General features: G+C 37.1%; 1 protein-coding gene and 1 pseudogene across 3 annotated transcripts in view; both read left to right on the top strand.

Annotated features, from left to right (window-relative positions):
- The window catches only part of EXOC6B (exocyst complex component 6B), a 748,241-nt gene that overhangs the window by 495,472 nt on the left and 232,863 nt on the right, over positions 1-19,906 (top strand). The window lies entirely within an intron of this gene.
- Positions 6,149-7,090, top strand: LOC139436801 (E3 ubiquitin-protein ligase CHFR pseudogene; annotated as a pseudogene).

Below are 19,906 nucleotides of genomic sequence, written 5' to 3'. Positions count from 1 at the left end.
AATAATAAGGCTAATTTTTAAATTAAGAAATAAAATTTTAAAAAAATTTTCAATTAAAATTTAAAAAAGAATTTGGCATAATAAAAAATAATGAAAAAAATATTTTAAAAATATTTTTTGACGTTTTGCCTCTCATCAGTGTAAGATCTGTTTCCTATATGTACAGTGACTTTTTTCCATTTATTCTCCCAGTGTTATAATTTTTTTTAATCTTCAAAAAAGTTTTAGGTTACAGAAAAGTCATATACTGAATACAGGGACTCCCATATATCCAACATCCTCCCCATTTTCCCCTGTCCTGTATTATTAACAGTTTATAGGTGGATGGAACGTTTGTTCTGTTGCTGATGTACAAATATTGAAATTTAGCTACCAACCATGGTAAATGTTTACATTATGGTTTACATTTTAGATCATACACTTTTATAAACTTTGATGCAATTCAATGTGGTATCCATCATAGCAAGGTCATGTAGAACACTTCCATCTCCCCCAAAATGCCCTCGTTCCATCTGTTCTAGTCTTCCCTCCCTCTCCCCTTGGGACTCACGGCAACCACTAGACTTCACTCCTTGAAGGACAAGATTCATAGTTGTCTTTCAACACTGAGGGCTTGACACACTGATCTGCCTTCCCCATTAGGCACTGCCCATGCTCTCAAGAGACTCCTGCCTCTCTGTTTGAGAAAATAGCAGGCCTCCCCAAGATGGGAGTCCACCACCCTGCAGCTCATTATGTGGGTCTCCACCCACTGATATAACACACTATGGCAAGATAAACTCCCAGAGACTCCCTAGAAGCCTGCCCCAGGTGCACCCTATTCCTTATGTCTCCCACATCCAACAACCCAAACCAGCAACCCTCACTTGCCATATTGCCAAAAGAGCATTCCTAACATTGTAGTTTCAACCATGTACCCATCAGTCCCCAATGTTCACTCCTCCCTCCCCTAACCCTCTCCTTAGTTCTATGGACAGTCCAACCTACCCATCTCACCTCACCTCCCTGACAAACCAGCACCACCCAACCCAACACTATCATTCTACCACTGTCATGCCCCTCCACTGTAAGTAATTCTATACTTAACTGTGAGGAACTACCAGACTGTTTTCTGCAGTGTCTGCACCATTTTACATTTCTACTAACAATGTGCAAGGGTTTCTGTTTCTTTACATCTTCACCAATATTTGTTATTTTCTATTTTTAAAATAATAGCCATTCTAGTGGATGTGAAGTAATATCTCATTGTGGTTTTGATTTGTATTTCCCTAATTGCTGATTATGTTGAGCTTCTTTTCATGTGGTTATTGACCATGTATATATCTTCTTAGAAGAAATGTCTATTCAAGTCCTTTCCTCATTTTTAAACTGTAATTTTTGTTTGTTTTGTTTTGTTATTGAGTTATAGTAGTATAGCAGTTTGATACTGTTTTTGAATTCCAAAAATAGATACTGGATTATGTTTGTGAACTGGTCTGTTCCTCTGGGCATATTAGATTGGATTGGATTCACAGAGGTTTCACTTTTACTTCATTAAATAATGATTAAGGCTTTGATTGGACCATATCACAGAGAAACCCACCACAGAGAAAGGAGATTAGGGTTTTGTTATTGGAACCCCAGAAAGTAAACCCATAGAGAAACAGATACGTGAGGAAGGAGAGGATGCTCCATTAGACATGGCAGAGGCCCCAGGAAGAGAGATGAGCCGTTAGCCGGGTAGTCTCCATCTGGAGTTGTGGAGAGAGCAGAGCAGGTGAGCCTGGATAGAAATGAGCCCTGGGAGAGAGGAGACTTATCCCAGCCTTCAGCTGATATTGAAAGAAGCTGGAGCCACAGAGCCTTAAGAGAAAGAGGAAGCCTGAACCCTTGCAGACATTGGCAACCATCTTGCTCCAACAGTTGGCAACAGACTTTGGTGAGGGAAGTAACTTGTGCTTTATGGCTTGGTAGCTGTAAGCTTCTACCCCAAATAAATACCCTTTATAAAAACCAACAGATTTCTAGTATTTTGTATCAGCACCCCATGGGCTCACTAATACACATAGGTTTTTTTTTATTCTTTTTTTCTCAATTTTCAGTAGCCATAGAATATTTATAAAATGACAAGCCCTTATCCAAATACACTTTTCACTGGGGAAAATAAATAAAACAGACAAATGGATCTACACAATGTAAAAATTAACGTTGCTAGATTTCACTGTGGTACACAGTCCATATCAAGCATATTTGCCCTTATTATCCCAGAACTGTTCCTCTTCCAATTTAAGAATTTTTTGAATATTTTAAACTGAGATTTTATTATGCTAACATTTGTTTTTCATTCCACATCATCTTCATCAAGTTTCTGAGCACTTATAGTTCTGACTAGTTTTTGGGAGCTTAGTCAGAAGCATCTGGAACACTGTGGTAGAAGAGTTTGCTGTAAAACTTGCAGGAACTGCTATGGCTCTCCACATATAGCAATTGTATTTGTCAAATGGTCCACACCCTTCTCATTTTCACCTTGAGCTAGTAACTCTTCACCAGGGTTTATTTATTCAAGTAAGAATTTATGAACACCTTGGACATCTTTAAGATCAGGTAATCAATTTATCTAACATGCCACAGAACATTTAACAAGTAGAGAAACCTATGTAGTCATTAAAAATAACCATGAGCACAGGATTTTGGAAAGCCCAGCTCTCTCCTTCGCAAGTTTCTGCTGCTTTCTTTGCCCTTGCAGCCTGTTCTTGAAATTGGGGTCACTCTGTCTCCTTGCAAAGTAAATATAGTACCTGATTGAGAGCCCTGCCCACAGTGGTAGCAGTGGTGCTGTTCTGACCCACCATTTTCTTTCAACAGCTGTAGATGGTGGTGGTGGCAACCCACGAAGGAGCCATTAGCCACCCAGTTTTTTATATATTCTTAATATCGTACTCTTTTTTTTTAACATGACAATCCAAATTTATTGAACTATTGATGCTAAATTATACAATATTGCACACTTAAGGCTTTTAGTTTACATTTGGCCACCTCAAAGTAGTTGTAACATTAGGTTGGTCAGTTTAAATATTGTGGCTCCCTGTTGGATAGACACCCAATCTTTACACCCAAACGTTAATGCATACAAAGCAACAAGGCATTGTTAAATAAAACAGCAATAGTTACTGTAACTTAGGCCTTGTGACCAATTATACATGATTAAAATTACTTCCCACATCCACTTCAACAATACTCATCCACCATTTAACATCTCAGCCAAAATGTTACACATGTGAAACAATCACTAGCAGGCAAAAGTACTAAACCTGTATATATGATATTGCAAATACACTTATGCATGAGCAAGCCAGGGATTCACAATGAGAATCTACAGCTGCAGACGCCTGAAAATGATTTCCAAAAATTGTTAAGTCATTAAAAAATTGTTTGAAAATACACACACACTTCTTGGTGTAGACCCCACTGTACACACAACTATAAACATTGTTCCCTATGTAAACAAAAAAGGAATACATATAATAGGAGATTTGAAAAGTCTGGACATTTCCTTCCCAACAGATATTAAAGGCAATGTCTTTAAGACATTTTACTGAAAGGACTATCAAATTTTAAAGACAAGATCACTGTCTCCTCAGGTTTTTCAAAAATTAAAAAAACTGTATAGCTGCGTTAATCAAAAAGTGCTTATTTTGTACAATACAATGATAATGACCTTGAATTTCTTAAAAAAACTTACAATAAACTACAAGTATCAAAGAAGCGAAGTTATCTGGAGTAGTCTATATAGGAGCTCTTTGGACTTTCTTTTATTAAGCTAAAATAGTGGTGCTCTTAGGATTTACGTTATTGTACCCTCCAATACAAAGTTTATGGGGCATGTTAAAGTATGCAGTACACCATTTTCATACATGTACAACACTGGTAGATGAAGAATGTCTCTTAAGCAGTAATACTGGACATAGCCTCTGGTTTTACCAGCTGCATACTCTAGGACTATGATATAAGGGAAAATCTCTCTTGTGATACAGGAAAGTGATTAGAATGTGCAAACTGATGTAGTAGCTTTCATCTGCCTCTTAAAAGGGTACCACCACAGGAAAGTCCATTTAAGATGGTAGGTTTAACAAAGTTGGAATGCTGGCACTGTTGAATTGGGCAACAGTTCTTCAGACCTGGCTCAGCGCTTACTCTTACTCTTAACAAATATGGTTTTTAAACATTTTCTCTCATTTTGTAGGTTGTCTTTTCACTTTCTTAATAATGTCCTTTTATGTGCAAAAGTTTGAAATTCTGACAAATTCAATTTATCCATTTCTTTCTTTTATGTCTTCTTGCTTTTGGTTAAAGTCTGTGAATCCATTGCCTGATACAAAATCCTGAAAGTATTTTTCTGTGTTTTCTTCTAAGAGTTTTATAGTTTTAGTTCTTCTATTTGGGTCATTTATCCATTTTGAGTGGATTTTTGTATATGGTGTGAGGTAGTGGTCCACTTTCATTCTTTTGCATGTGGATATTCAGTTTTTCCCACCCCGTTTGTTGAAGAGACTATTCTTTCCCCATTGGTTAGGCATAACACCCTTGTCAAAAGTCAATTGCCCATTGATGCATGGGCTTCTTTCTGAACATTCATTTCTATTCTGTTAGTCTGTATGTCTGTCCTTGTGCTAGTTCCACACTGTTTTGATGACTGTAGCTTTGAAATATGTTTTGAAATTGGGTAGTGTAAGTCCTCCAACTCTGTTCTTTTTCAAGGTGGTTTTGACTAATTTGGGTCCCTTCTCCTTCCATATGAGTTTGATGATTAGCTTTTACATTTTTGCAAAGAAGCCTATTATAATTTTGATTGGGATTTTTTGAATCTGTACATCACTTCAGTAGTATTGACGTTTTAATGATATTAAGGCTTCCAATCCATGAGCATGGAATAACTTTCCATTTATTGAGGTCTTCTTTAATTTCTTTGAGTAATGATTTGTAGTTCTCCATTTACAACTCCTTTATATCCTTGGATAAACTCATTCTTAGATAATTTAATCTTACAAATCAGGTTGTTTTCTTGATTCCTTTCTGATTATCCATTTCTGATGTATAGAAATACCACTAACTTTTTGTTTTAACATCAATTTTATTGATACACATTAATAAAGCATAAATCCATCCAAAGTATATAGTCAATGGTATTTGGTATAATCACATAGTTATACATTCATCGCTTCAGTCATTTTTAGAGCATTTTTATTATTCCAGTGATAATAATAATACTAAAAAACAAAAACCAAACAAACAAAATTCATCTTACCTCTAAATCTCTCTATGCTTGCCCAGTCATAGATAGCTGCTATTCTGTTTACTTCTAATTTATTTGTATTTATATTTTGTAAAAACAGTCTTATATGTAATATTGCACATATTTGTATTTTATGTGTGGTTTCACTATATTATACAGTCCCATGTTACATTTTTTAGCTTTCCTTCTTGTAATATACATGTCCTTAGACTTTCCCTTTCAACCAGTCATACCCATACTCTGCTAGTAATGCATTCTCATCATAACCTGTCATTTCCAAAGATTTACGAACAACCTTTTAATCAACTCTGCACCGGTTAGCCATCAGCTTCCCATTCTCTACCATCATTATATTTTCTGGTGACCTATATTCTAAATATTAATTCCATGAGTTTACCTAATCTATTTAGTTCATAATAGCACAATCATAACATTATTTGTCCTTTTGTGCCTGGCTGACTTCACTCAACATAATGTCCTCCAGGATCATCCATGTTGTCATATACTTCACAACTTCATTTATTCTTACTGCTGTGTAATATTTCATTGTGTGTATACACCACAATTTGTTTATCCATTCATCCATTGATGGACACCTGGGTTGTTTCCAGCTTTTGGCTATTGTGAATAATGCCTCTATGAACATTGGCATGCAGATGCCTATTCATGTACAGATGTCTATTTGTGTCACAGCCCTCAGTTCTTCTGGGCATATCTGTAGCAAGGGTATTCCTGGGTCACATGGCATGTCTGTATTCAGCTTCCTTAGGAACTGCCAAACAGTCCTCCCTAGTGGCTGTACCATTCTACATTCCCACCGACAGTGAATAAGCACTCCTGTCTCTCCTCATCCTCTCCAACATCTACAGTTTCCTGATGTGTTGCTATCCTGTGGAGCAGATCTGTAAGAACCACATCCTCAAGACCCTGGTGGAGGTGTACCTTGCCCAGGACACCAGACAAATGTTGCACTGAAGAAGATGTGCAAAGTATAGTTGTCAGGATTAAAATCACTCAGGGCATGCTGTAGCCAAAACTTAGGAGGTCTTTTTCTGACAAAGAGGGAAGCTCCACGGATCTGCTGGAGCTGTCAGTCTTGCAAGTGACTCCTCAGATGTTAGCTAGCCATACGTCATGTGTGGACAGTGTCCAGAGTCCAGAAGGCAGGTGGCGTCACCCCTTCCCTGCCCCGGGTCCAAGGGTGAGCTGGAAATGTGGCAAGCCCAGGGAGTCCATCAACTCACCAGCTTCTCTCCAGCTGCTGAGGAGTACAGGTGTCTGCACCTGTTGCTTCCAGCCTCTGCTGACCAGGTGGCCGAGCCTGAGCTGAGCCCGTCTGTTGCACTGCAGCAGGGTGCTGTTTGCCTGCAGTCCTTCTGTCACCTGTACTGTGGCTGCCCCCACAGGTGCTGCTTTAGCTGCCTGGCCCCATTCTGTGAGCTCACCCTCAGTGACAAGTGTCTTGATGGCATGTTGAAGAACAACAGCTACAAGTCAGGCATCCTTAAGAATTATCAGGCAACCAGGGGGCTTGAAGTGGAAAAATGTGTTGATGGAAAGTCACGTGGCTCTTCAGAAGGGAGTGTTTTTATTGTCTGATCCCAGAATGGCTGGGAACACCATGCTGTGCTCCTGCTGTGGCCTGTGCAGCTTTGGGGAGCTGACCTACCAGTATAGGCAGGACATTCCTGCCTCTGAATTGAGTGGCCATAACATCCCATGCGGATTGTTGCTGGGGTTGCAATTACTGGACTCAGGTAAAAGCGCACTGTGCGATGAAATTCAGTCATGTGTGAACAAACAAGGTTCAAGAACTGAACATCATTTGGAACACTGAAATGGTTTCAGAGTATTGAAGATTAAATGACAGAAGTTTTTCAAAGGCTTAAGTACTGAATACAAACATTCTAAGGGCATTTCGCAGTTCCCTCCTTAAGGGACTCTGGATTAAAATTTTCCTTTTGTCCAGCTTTCCTCTCTGAGTGAGGTCTTTCCAGGTGGCCTGGGGCCCTGCCTGGAGGCCCTGCGTGGCCTGCAGCTCCTCTTCCTAGTTGAGTGCTTGTCCCAAGGCCGGTCTCCTAGTTGAGTGTTTGTCCCAAGGCTGGTCAAGGCTACAAGAGCTCTGGCGACTGGGTGCTTCCCATTAGGAAGGCAGCCGTATCCCGCCAAGACTGCTGTGGTGCTGGTCTCCTCTTTTACCTTTTCTGCAACTGTAGTTAAAATAGAAATTTCTTTTCCAGGAAAGTTCCATAGGAGAAAAAAGAAAGTTTATCAGAAGCAATTTGTTGTGAAGGAAAAGGGGGCATAAATTTACAGCCGAGAGGATGTACAGAATATTCTGCTCTACGGAGAACCACAGTATTATATATATATTTTTATTTTAATAGTCTTGGTGCTTACTTTCTAATAAGATTTAAGTATGACAAGCAGTTGTGCAAATACTATAATTCATAATTTACAAGCTGACTAAAATTTGAGATAATGTGGAACAATAAATATCTGTTTATGTCCATTGGGGAAAAAAAGATCATAAAATTGTCCTAAACTGCTAGCTTTAGAAATTGTATAGTGCAAAGGAGGCAGAATAGCACAGTGGAAGATACTATATAGCTTAGTTCCTTTTCAGATCAGAGTTTAAGTTGGGTTATTCATATCTCTTACTGTCGTCTTCATGGGGACTTGATCAACCACCAGCAGATTCTCAGTCTGGAACAGAGCACAGAAAGCCAAGGTGCCTGGCATCCAGCAAGGTGGTTACTGCTGATGCTGAAGCCTTGGCCTAACAGACCACCATGGAAGGTCGTCCTGCCTGCTTCCCACGGCCTCCAGCCTTTCTTGGATATCTTACACATCCTTTCGTTCCTTTCCTGTTTCCCAGGAACTAAAGCATCAGAGGCAGTATGCCCTCAGGGTGGGTGAGTGCAGACAGTTCCTCCCTGCGCTGGCCCCCATCTATCCCCATGGGGTGCTGGCCTCACTGCCGTCTGTCCTTCCAGCTGGGGTTCCAGGAAGCTTGGGGAGCACCCGCTCTACCTGGCTTTGTTTACACTCGTGCTCATCGTCACCTGTGCCTTCTGCATCAGGAATGCCATTTCGTATGGAAGAATACTTGAAATTTTGCTTTTTTTGTATTAAAAAAATGGCTTTTTATCCTTTGTTCAGCTCACCTGTTATGTTTGTTCACAAACTTGTAACTTTTGCTTCTTTTCAGGAATATCATTTTCAACTGTTTTCTTGCTCTTGATATAAACTGAGTAGCAACACCCTGTATTTGTAGGGAGTTAAAGCCCTTGTTCTGTTTCTCTCTGGAAAAAAAAATCTATTCCATCTATATATTTAGAAGTAAAGACCAACTTTATAAAAAACTAGGTAATCTTGGCCAATCCTACGTCAAGAGTAGATATTTACTTTTTTCTAAAATTCTACAAGTAATAAGATCAATAAATGTAGTCTTCTGTTATTTGTTCATGCTTTTTAAAGCAATTGTATAATGACTTACACTTGCAAATAAATATTTTCATTCAAAATAGTCTTGGAAAGGTTTATAAAAAAAATCCCCCAAAACAATATATTTAGAGGTACTTTGGGATTCTTTTCTTTAATAATTATCACTTATTATCCCAAACTTCCTCATCCAACTTAATTATTTCCTCATCCTAGAAGTATTTGTTAAATGCCTATATGATGCAAGGCATCTTAAAGCAGTCTCCCATCTTATTCCTCAGTCTTGACTCTTTTTTTTTTAAAGATTTATTTATTTATTTATTTATCAACCCCCCCCCCCCCCCCCGCCCCCGGTAGTCTGTTCCCTGTGTCTATTTGCTGCGTCTTCTTTGTTTGCTTCTATTGTTGTCAGTGGCACAGGAATCTGTGTTTCTTTTTGTTGCATCATCTTGTTGTGTCAGTTCTCCGTGTGTGTGGCGCCTTTCCTGGGCAGGTTGCATTTTTTTTTCTTGCTGGGCGGCTCTTCTTACGGGGCGCACTCCTTGCGCATGGGGCTCCCCTACGTGGGGGCCACCCCTGCATGGTAGGGCACTTGCTGCGCACATCAGCACTGCGCATGGGCCAGCTGCACACGGGTCAAGGAGGCCCAGGGTTTGAACCGCAGACCTCCCATGTGATAGACGGACATCCTAACCACTGGGCCAAGTCCGCCGCCCCAGTCTTGGCTCTTAATCAGGGTTTCTCAGCCTTGGCACTGTTGACCTTTGGGGCTGGATAATTCTTTGTTGCTATGGGCCATCTCACGATATTTAGTAGCATCCCTGGCCTTTAACCATTGCATGCTAGTATCACCCCACAAATTACTGTAACCACAAATAGTTCCTGACAGTGCCAAATGTCTCATGGAGAACAAAATCACTCCCAGTTGAGGATCACTGCTTCAATATTTGAACCTAAAAAAAAAGTTCCCAGTGTGAAAAATTTCTGCTACTGAAGGAAACCAAAGTAATGGCCATGAAAGTTGTTCTGAAAGAGGACTTCCAAAAGTATTTTTGAGAATGAGTAGTAGTATTATATAAACTCTTAAAGTCATCTTAGTTCTGATATGTTTACTAAAAAAATTAAACTACTTTATAGTTAAATCTTATAAAATTACTTGTCCTAAGTGCTTTATTCATCTCTCCTAATATGGACTGTTTGCCTTTAATAAAACTTCTTTAATCATCCTAAGTAATTGTTACCTTTAAAAATATTTCATTTATCTCCCAGTGTCTTCATGTTTTTGTCTTTTCCATTTTGGGTAATGACAGTGATAGTCTATTGAAAACAGTTGGTGCTCATTTGTTAGCAAGAGCCCAGAATATCTCTGGGCATCAAATGCAAACATAGAATATGTGACTGCAATGATGATTTTCAAGAAAGTTATTAGGATATTGACAATGTCATTAAAAAACAAACAAAATGTAGTTAAAGATAACACTTTTGTTTGCTTATCTCTTAAAGGGACTAAGTAATGCTTAGAATACCCTAAGTTCAGTGTAAAATCCGTCTGAAATATTACTACTACAAATTACAAATACCTGTTACTTAAATTTGATTTCATTAACTTTTGTGTGAAATCATGTGACATATTTGTAAAAATTGAAATTTCAGAGTTCCAGAAGAGATGACTGATTGACTTGATTGTCTTCTCTGATGTCTACTGAAATGGATATAAAGAGCAAAAAATAGATGGGGAGTGACTATTGCTCAGTGGTTGAGCACCTGCTTACCATGTACAAGGTGCAGGGTTCAATTCCCAGTACCTCTGGGAAAAAAAAAAAAGAACCAAAATGAGATGTAAGATTCAACTACAAATGAAACTTCAGGAGTGTCCTTAGCTCCGTTTCATATTATTGCAAAGACTGTTTTCTAGATATTAATGAAATTCGACTCACATCAAAGTTGTATTCCAAATGCAGATACATCTAACCCCAATTTCAAGCAGGATGTAGGTTTTGCAAAGTAAATGAGAAAATTCAGAAGAATGTTACAAATAACATGTAACTTGGAAATAGGGGCACTAGGGGCATGAATGGCAAATAGCAAATAGCAAAGTGGAACTAATTTTTGATCTTCAAAATGGAGAATGGCAGGGGAGCTGGGTGTGATAGGGGGTCATGTTATGCTTGTTATCTCTGTTTTTCTCTACTTGACACCCTTATGAGGAAAAATCCTTCCATTGTCCTTCTGGCTCCATTTGGAAAATGCCTAATGTCTAAGTAAACTGCTCCATGGTCCTTGGCATGAACTAAGGACAAATACATTGGAGAAAATATATTTAAGTTTAGGCCATTTTCAGCTAGATTAACTCGTCTGCACCACTGTTTTAGTTTCCTTGCACTCAAATACCATGCAAATGGTTGACTTAAAGAACAGGAATCTTTTGGCTCATAGTTTTAAGGCTAGGAGAAGTCCACAATCAAGGCATCATTCAGGTGATGCTTTCTCCCGCTATTGTTTTGGGGCTGGCTGCCAGAGATCCTTGGTCCTTGGCTTTTCTGTCCCTTGGCCATGCACATGGCAGTGTCTTTTGTTTCTCTGGGTTCCACTGACTTCTGGCATCTTCCTGTGGCTTTCTCCCTCTGTGTCTGAATTTCATTCTGCTTATAAAGGACTCCTGTAATCGGATTGAGACCTGTCATTCAGTTGGGCCACAACTTAATAGCAGTAACTTCATCAAAAGGCTCTATTTACAATGTGTTCATACCCACAGGAATGGATTAAGAGTAAGAACATGTTTTTCTGGGGTTCATAGCTCCAAGCCACCACAACCACCTCTCCCTCCTTTCTAGAACATCTGAAAAGGAATGAACAAATGTAATTATCTAGTCACTTTCTAGCTTTCCAGCTCCACTTATAAAAGTATGTTTTAAAAAGCTCCAGATAAGCAGGAAAATGCAACCATACTAATCATAGCAAATAGCAAATACAGCCAAATTGTCCCTCTTCAAAGAAAAATGATAATAATTTCAAAATATCCAATGTGGGACCTGTGTATGCATGCTAACAAAAATAAATTAAATGGGAACAAACACCCTGGTGAGGAATATTTTTTGAAAGATTTATTCCAGGGAACGGAAGAACATTTTAAGAAAAAGTCATTCTCAACACTCTTAAAGAAATAAAAGTGACCATAGGCTCTATGAGATGAGGTCAGGTGTCCAAAATAGGGTTAAAATAGAGCTGCCAGATGGGGATGAGTGCAACTGTTACTAAATATTAAATGCAGAAAGATATAGAGTGAATAATGTAGCAGGTGTACTTAATGATTTAGAGGTAACACCTGAGAAAAATCACACAAACTACAGTGAGAAAGATAAAAACTATTAGTGGAAATTGATATATATATATATAGAAAAAAATTATCTTTGAAATAAATGCCTCATTCTACAGATTGGAAGAGTTTACTAAATCCAGAAAAATAGTAGTAAAGACTTAAACTTCTCCTGGTGACATTTAAGATAAATAAATTCTACAAGTATTGTAGTCTAAGGGGAAAAAATCACCTAAAAAGTTTTTAAAAATCAAGTTGGCCTCATTTTTTTTCCCTCATACGTCAGTATCTATAGAATGTTGAAGGAAAAAATATGTGACATAGAAATTATTTACCCAGTCAGGATATTATCCTCAGGAAAAAGCAAAGAAAAGTGTTCTTAACTATTTAATAATTTAGGGAATTATTATCTTTAGACACCTTTCTAAAATTTTATACGAGATAAATCCAAAGAAAGGAAAAATGGCAAAATTACCATATAGAAGAATTGGTGATGAACATTAAATACAGAATCAAATAGACCAGGGAAAAGGGATAAAATGCTAGAATTTTTAAATAGAAGATATATAAACTAGAACTGATCAGGTATGACAAAAAGTTCAGAGAGAGTCAGCAAAATGAGTTTTACTTTGGGAGAAGTTGGTTGGGAGAGAAGGCCATATTAATCTGCTAATTCCTTCACCTTTACTAGGGAGTTTACTTTTGGAAAAATGTGAAAAGTTAATTATTTCATTTCTAAGAAACATTTTTTTCTTTTAACATTTCTGAAATTGGAATGTGTCTTTCAGTCAGTAGTAACTTAAAGTTATAATTGACACCTTATTTTCTTTCTTAACCATTTTAAAATAACAGTGCATCTTACAGTTAACAACATTTTAGAGGGCATTAAATATAGATTTTAAACATAAAGAGTCAACACCAATAGAATTAAAATTTGACAATTTTATATATTTTCCAAATGAATGATAAAGGGGTGGGAAGGGAATGAAAAAAAAATTTAATAAAACACAAACCAAAAAACAAAAGAGACAATAGTTTGAGAGCTCAAACTATGGAGTAAGACTGACTTTGGTTCAAGTTGCATTACCAGCAAATGTTGAGATGCAATTATCTGTACAAAAATAGCACCAGCAATTAGAAAATTTTCTACTAAACAATTCTTTCATCATCGAAGAAATCAAAATATAAGTTGAGAGTATTGTAAAAATAAAAACCCATAAGCTACAATTAAAATCATGTTTCAAGGAAAATCTGTAGCCTATATGTTTTCCAGGTTTAATCTAGTATCTACAGCAGAGGGAAAGCAACAGTAAATAATTATTAATGATAGATAAAATTTAATTGATGAATTAAAATGAAAGTGAATTGATCTAAGACCTTTTTCTTTGATAATGTAAAAAGTCAATCTAAAGTTGAGGAAATGGAAAAAGCCAAAAATACAAAATTAAGGATAAGGAATGGGAAATAACTTAAGACACAGAAAAAATGGAAAGAACGATATATTGCACAAGTCTATACCATAAATTTGAAAATTTGGATGAACTGGATGATTTTCAGAGAAATTTAAAACAGACTAAAAAGGAGATAGAAAATCTAAACAGGAAAAAAAATGTTGGAAGAATAAAACTCTTAAAGCACTTACCTAGTCCAACCTCTTAATTCAGAATGCCTTCTATATGGCTTCATAGGTGAATTCTCTTTAAACTATCAAGGTACAGATAATATTAATGCTATTTAAACTATCTTAGATCATAGAGATAAAAGATGTAATTTATACTTACAAAATTCATGAGATGACATAATGTTGATACAAAAAACTGACAGTGAAGTCACAAAACAAATCTGTAAGCTAATGTAATACTGATAAAATTGTCTTTGAAAATATAGCCAGTGCAATCCAGCATTATATTTTATTAAAAGAACAATATATGCCTTACAAATGAGGCTCATTCCAGGAATACAAAGTTAGTTCATATAGTTGTCAGAATTAATGTGTAAATTAATGTGTAAAGGAGAAAAAAATAACCAAATTGCTGGCTATCTCAGGCTTTTATAGGAATATCCATTCCTATAAAAAATTATTAATCAGAAATGGATAAATAATTCCTTAAAATAAATGTGTGTTTGTGTAACAAGATAAGAATTGCTTTCTAGTAATTATTTACTACTATTTTTTTGGGTGTGTAGGTGCTATTTAAAGCTATTATGAAAGAGAAATAAATTAGAAATATAGAGGAAAAAAGGTAAAATCATTAATACAGATCATATAATCTTGTATCTGGCATAACATAAGACCTAACTAAGGAATTATTAAAAACAAAAATGTAATTTAGTAAATGCACTAATTTGTAGTTTTCCTATATAAACCAAAACTACATTATATAATGGGTAGAAAGATCATATTTGTAACAGCAAGAAAAAGCATAGCATATGTAGGAATAAGCATAAAATATGTTAATACTATATTAGGGAATTCATAAAACTCCTGAATATCATAAAATAATCATTTACTATGTAGTAAGATGTTTGTAAAAATGTTATTTAGCCCAAAATTAAATGTAGCTCGAGAAAATTCACAGTGGGATTTGCATTACTACTTATTAAAATTATATAGTTTATCTGAGAAAACAAATGTGAAGGAAGGAATGATCACTAAAATTCTATAAATAAAATGAAAGGGAATGTACTTTTCTTACCTAGTTAGAAAAGTTTGAGTTATGCAAACATTTGACACTTGCAAAGATTTAAGCATAGGGTTATATGAAGTAGAAGAGATAATACAGAGATAGATCTAGAAATATTTGGAGATTTAATAAATGATAAAGATAATTCAGATCACTAGGAACAAAGGTGGATTATGGAAGGAATAATTGTCTAATGACAGAGTTGATATGGGGAAAAATGGATTCCTTTCATTGCACTTTCACAGACTCTAAATATGTTTTTAAAAGCCCGTGAAATTAGTATACTAGAAGAAAATAGAGTGGGAGGTTTCTAACCGTGATATAAAACTCAGAGATCTTAAGGTAAAAGTCTGTTAAATTTGAGTATAAAAACTTTTAATGCATTTCTGTCAAAATCACCATCAACAAATTCTCGTAGGGATAGACATAGGGCTAATTTCTTAATAAACAAGATAATCTTACATATGGGTTGCAAAAATACCAATAGAAGTGTACAAGATCAAAATGATATACTAGGCACATGTGTTCAAATATTCTTTCATCCCCAGTCCCATAAAATAATCCAGCAGCTATGTGTTTTTCATAGTATTTTTCTCTATTTATCTTATTTAACAAATAAATTTTATTCTTACATATTAATAAAGTATAAATCCATCCAAAGTATACAATCAGTAGTATTCAGTGCAATCACATAGGTGTAAATTTATCACCTCAATCATTTTTAGAGCACCTTCAGTATTCCAATAATAATAATATTATAATAAAAAACAAAACCCATCACCTCTCAGTCTCTCTATGCTTGCCTGCCTTACATAGCTACTATTCTTTTTCCTTCTCTCTAGTATATTTGTATTTATATTTTGTAAAGTCATATATGCAATGTTACCTATATTCGTGTTTTACATGAGTTTTCATTATCTTATACAGTTCCATGTTACAATTTTAGCTTTCCTTCTAGTAATATACGTCACCTTAGACTTTCTCTTTGCCTTTTATACCAATATATTAATGATAGCTCTCCTAGTTACAAACACTACGATGTGCTTTCACCATTTCTCTTCATTTCCAAAGATTTACATACAACCTTTTTTTAAAAAAATGTTTTTTATTTAATTGCCTTTTTTTAAAGATACATAGATCACAAGAAATATTACATTAAAAAAATAGGGAAGTGGACTTGGCCCAATTGTTAGGGCGTCTGTCTACCACATGGGAGGTCCGCGGTTCAAACCCCGGGCCTCCTTGACCCATGTGGAGCTGGCCCATGCACAGTGCTGATGCGCGCAAGTAGTGCCCTGCCACACAGGGGTGTCCCCATGTAGGGGAGTCCCACGCACAAGGAGTGCGCCCCGAAGGAGAGCTGCCCAGTGCGAAAGAAAGTGCAGCCTGCCTAAGAATGGCTCTGCCCACACGGAGAGTTGACACAACAAGGTGACGCAACAAAAAGAAACACAGATTCCCGTGCCACTGACAACCACAGAAGCAGACAAAGAAGACGACGCAGCAAATAGACACAGAGAACAGACAATCGGGGTGGGGGTGTGGAGGGGGGAGGAGAGAGAAATAAATAAATAAATCTTTAAAAATAAAAAATAAAAATAAAAATAAAAAAATATAAGAGGTTCCCATATACCCCACTCCTCCCACATCAATAACCTCTTTCATCATTGTGGCACATTCATTGCATTTGGTGAATACGTTTTGGTGCACTGCTGCACTGCATGGATTATAGATTACTCTGTAGTTTACACTCTCCCCCAATAAACAACCTTTTAACCAATTTTGCACAGATTAACCCTCAGCTTTCCATTCTCTGCCCTCATTCTACTTTCTGGTGACCTGTATTCTAATTATTAATTCCACGAGTCTACATAATATATTTAGTTAATAACAGCACAATCATAGGGTATTTGTCCTTTTGTGTCTGACTTGCTTCACTCAACATAATGTTCTCCAGATTCATCCATGTCATTTGCTTCACAGCTTCATTTTTTCTCACCGCTGCATAATATTTCATTGTGTGTATCCACCACAGTTTAGCTATTCAACAGTTAATGGACACCTGGGTTGTTTCCGTTTTTTGACAATCGTGAATAATGGTGCTGTGAACATCAGTGTGCTGATGTCTGTTTGTTATTCTACTCTTAGTTCTAGCAGATATGTTTTTTGAGTGGAAATAAATTAACAGCAGTACAGGGAAACAAGAAAGAATGTCACTGGCATACCAAATACTAAGGAATTATTCAAATATAGAAAGCAGAATATGTAAGATTATGTGGAAAAGAAAACTGGAGTAAAGTATCTGTAGCAGTTTGATATAATTGAAGAATTCCAAAAAGAAATACTAGATTATGCTTGTAATCTGATCTGTGATTGAGTTATGATTAGGGCATTGAGTCCCACCCCTTGGTGGGTGGGGACTCACAGATAAAAGGCACCGCGAAGAACAAAGTTGAGGGCTTTTAATGTTAGAGTTTTGATTTTGGACTTTGATGCTGAAGACTTAAACTGGAGCCCTGGGAAGTCAGCACGCAGAGGAAAGAGAAGCCATCCCCAGGATGGAAGGAACCTTGAAGCCAGAATAAAGCAAGTCCCAGGAACGTAGGAACCCAGGAAGCCTGAATCCTCACAGATGTTGGCAGCCATCTTGCTCCAAATAGACTTTGGTGAGGGAAGTAACTTATGCTTTATGGACTAGTATCTGTAACCTCCTACCCCACGTAAATACCCTTTATAAAAACAAACCAATTTCCTTTTTTTTGCATCAGCACCCCTGTGGCTAACTAATACACCATCATCTAAAGATCCCAGTGGAAAGTGCTCCTTGTTCCTTATTTACCGGCTAGCTAACTCAACCCTAGGGCCATCAGGGTAAGGGTATATGAAATAATATAAGCAGAGCGCTCACTGGATTTTTCCAGACTAATACTGTTTACATAATCTTCCAGAAGATAAAGTCCACTTCTCTGCAGTGATGTCAATAAACATAACAGGGAAGACAACTTGGATATGTAATTTTTTGACACCCATGACAGCATTTCCCAGAAGCTCTCTTAAGTTCTTGGTATAAGCTTAACCCATTTATACATAAATCATATTCTTTTCCTTCATGTCATTTTATAAGGGTGGCTTAAATCCTTCTCAAATTCTCTCCTAACACCCAATGTTTAGTGCATATGTGGCTCAGCTTCTGCATACTGTTTATTTCATAGTTTTTCTTAGCATTGCTATCGGATGGGATCCTCTTAACAAGATAACTGGAATGGGTTATATGCAGTACATCTTTGACTAAGACTTTTTTTCAGACAAGTTGTAGGTTTACAGAACACTCATGTATAAACTGCAGTATTCCCATATACTACCCTATTATTAACACTCTGCATTAGTATGTTGTATTTGTTAAAATTGATGAAAGCACATTTTTATAATTGTACTATTAGCTATAGTCCATCGTTTAACTTAGAGTTAACTTCTTCTTCAGAAGACTTGACTGTCTTTTTTCTTTTTATTATTATCCCCCCAACCTGTGTGGCTTTTGTTTGTGTGTATATGCTGTCTGCTCTCTTTGTCCATTCACTGTACATTCTTCTGTGTCTGTATTTATTTCCCCTCCCCGCCTTGTGGCTTGCTTGCTGTCTACTCTCTGTCCATTCGCTGCGGGCTCGTCTGTGTTCTCGCTTGTCTCCCTTTTTCTTGCGTCGCCTTGCTGAGTCGGCTCTCTGCGGTGTCTGTGGACTGGGCAGTGCTCCGTAGCGTGCGGGCGAGCCTGTCTTCACAAGGAGGCCTCGGGAAGCGAACTGAGGGCCTCCCGTATGGTAGATGGGAGCTCATCTGATTTAGCCACAGCCGCTTCCCTTGACTGTCTTTTTACAAGGTCTGTCTCACCTGCACAGAATTCTTCCAAATTTACTAACAACTTCTTCAGGTCTTTCCCTTTTCCCATATAATAAATACCCTTTTTGATTAATTGTTCCTACTCACCACAATTGATGCAAGTAGGGAATGGAACTCTGGGGGCAATTTTTAGAGTGATTTTTTTTGGAGAGTTGTAGTTAAAGTAATTGGCCCACTGGCCTCTTAACAATTTCCTGCTACTTCTCAGAGGCAATAAACAAGGGTCGGATGTTTATAAAAGTGTTTGTAGGCACCACAGTTAAATTGATAAGGCACTCTTTAGGTAGTTACTGCTCCAAACGGAGGAATGGGCATCACCCGCAGCCAGGATACCAACTGCTAACACACCCCTCCCACAAATGTCCTGTTCTGTATTATAGTCACTGAGGCCACAATGCTGTGGCTCTAAAGAGCTTTAACAGATAGATAAATAAATTCTATCCATCCATCCAATCATCCATCCTTCCTTCTATCCATCAATCTATCCATGTATCTATCTGTTTTATCTATTTACCAATCCATTTTCTGACCTCTTGAGTATAGATTATATACATCATGTTCTGTGAACACTTAGTACTACCATATTCATTTCCTAGGAACAAGGTCGTTCACTTATGTGTCTACCTTAGGTGCAGTTATCAAGTTCAAGAAATGTAACATTGATAGAAAGCTTATAGCCTATATTCCAATTTTTCATATGTTCCATTAATGCCCTTTAGAGCATTCACACCTCTGTTGTTAGATCCCATTCACGGTCATGGAGTGCCTTTAGTTTTCATTGTCTCTTTAATTGCTCCTTTTTTCTAATTGTGGGAATATATACACAACAAAAACTTCCCATCTCAACCACTGCCAAGCATACCATTCAGTGGCATTACATTCACTATGTTGTTGTGCCCTCCCATCTAAAACTTTCCCGTCTTTTCAAACTGAAACCTTATACCTGTTTTGCATTAACTCCGTTTCCCCTGCAGCCTACCGCTGACCATCTTTACTCTTAATTTCTGTCTCTATGAACTTGCATATTCTCTGTCATTTTCTTGTGTAACCATGGGACTTAATTTTAACAGCCTAAATCTGTAGCAATCTCATCTGCTCTGTACCAACTTAACTTCAATATTATATACAAACTATGTACTTAACACCCCTCTGTCTCCTCAATTTTCTTGTCACAAATTACATGTTTACATTATGAGTTCAAAACCATTGATTTGTTGTTACATTTTATGTATTTGCCTTTTAGATCTTATAAGAAATAAAAAGTAGAGTTATGAACCATTTATATTTGCCCCAGTT

The sequence above is a fragment of the Dasypus novemcinctus genome, chromosome 17, assembly GCF_030445035.2.
Source record: "Dasypus novemcinctus isolate mDasNov1 chromosome 17, mDasNov1.1.hap2, whole genome shotgun sequence".
Classification (NCBI taxonomy): Eukaryota; Metazoa; Chordata; class Mammalia; order Cingulata; family Dasypodidae; genus Dasypus; species Dasypus novemcinctus.
Note: the sequence above shows the minus strand (reverse complement) of the source record. Positions and strands in the feature narration are given on the sequence as shown.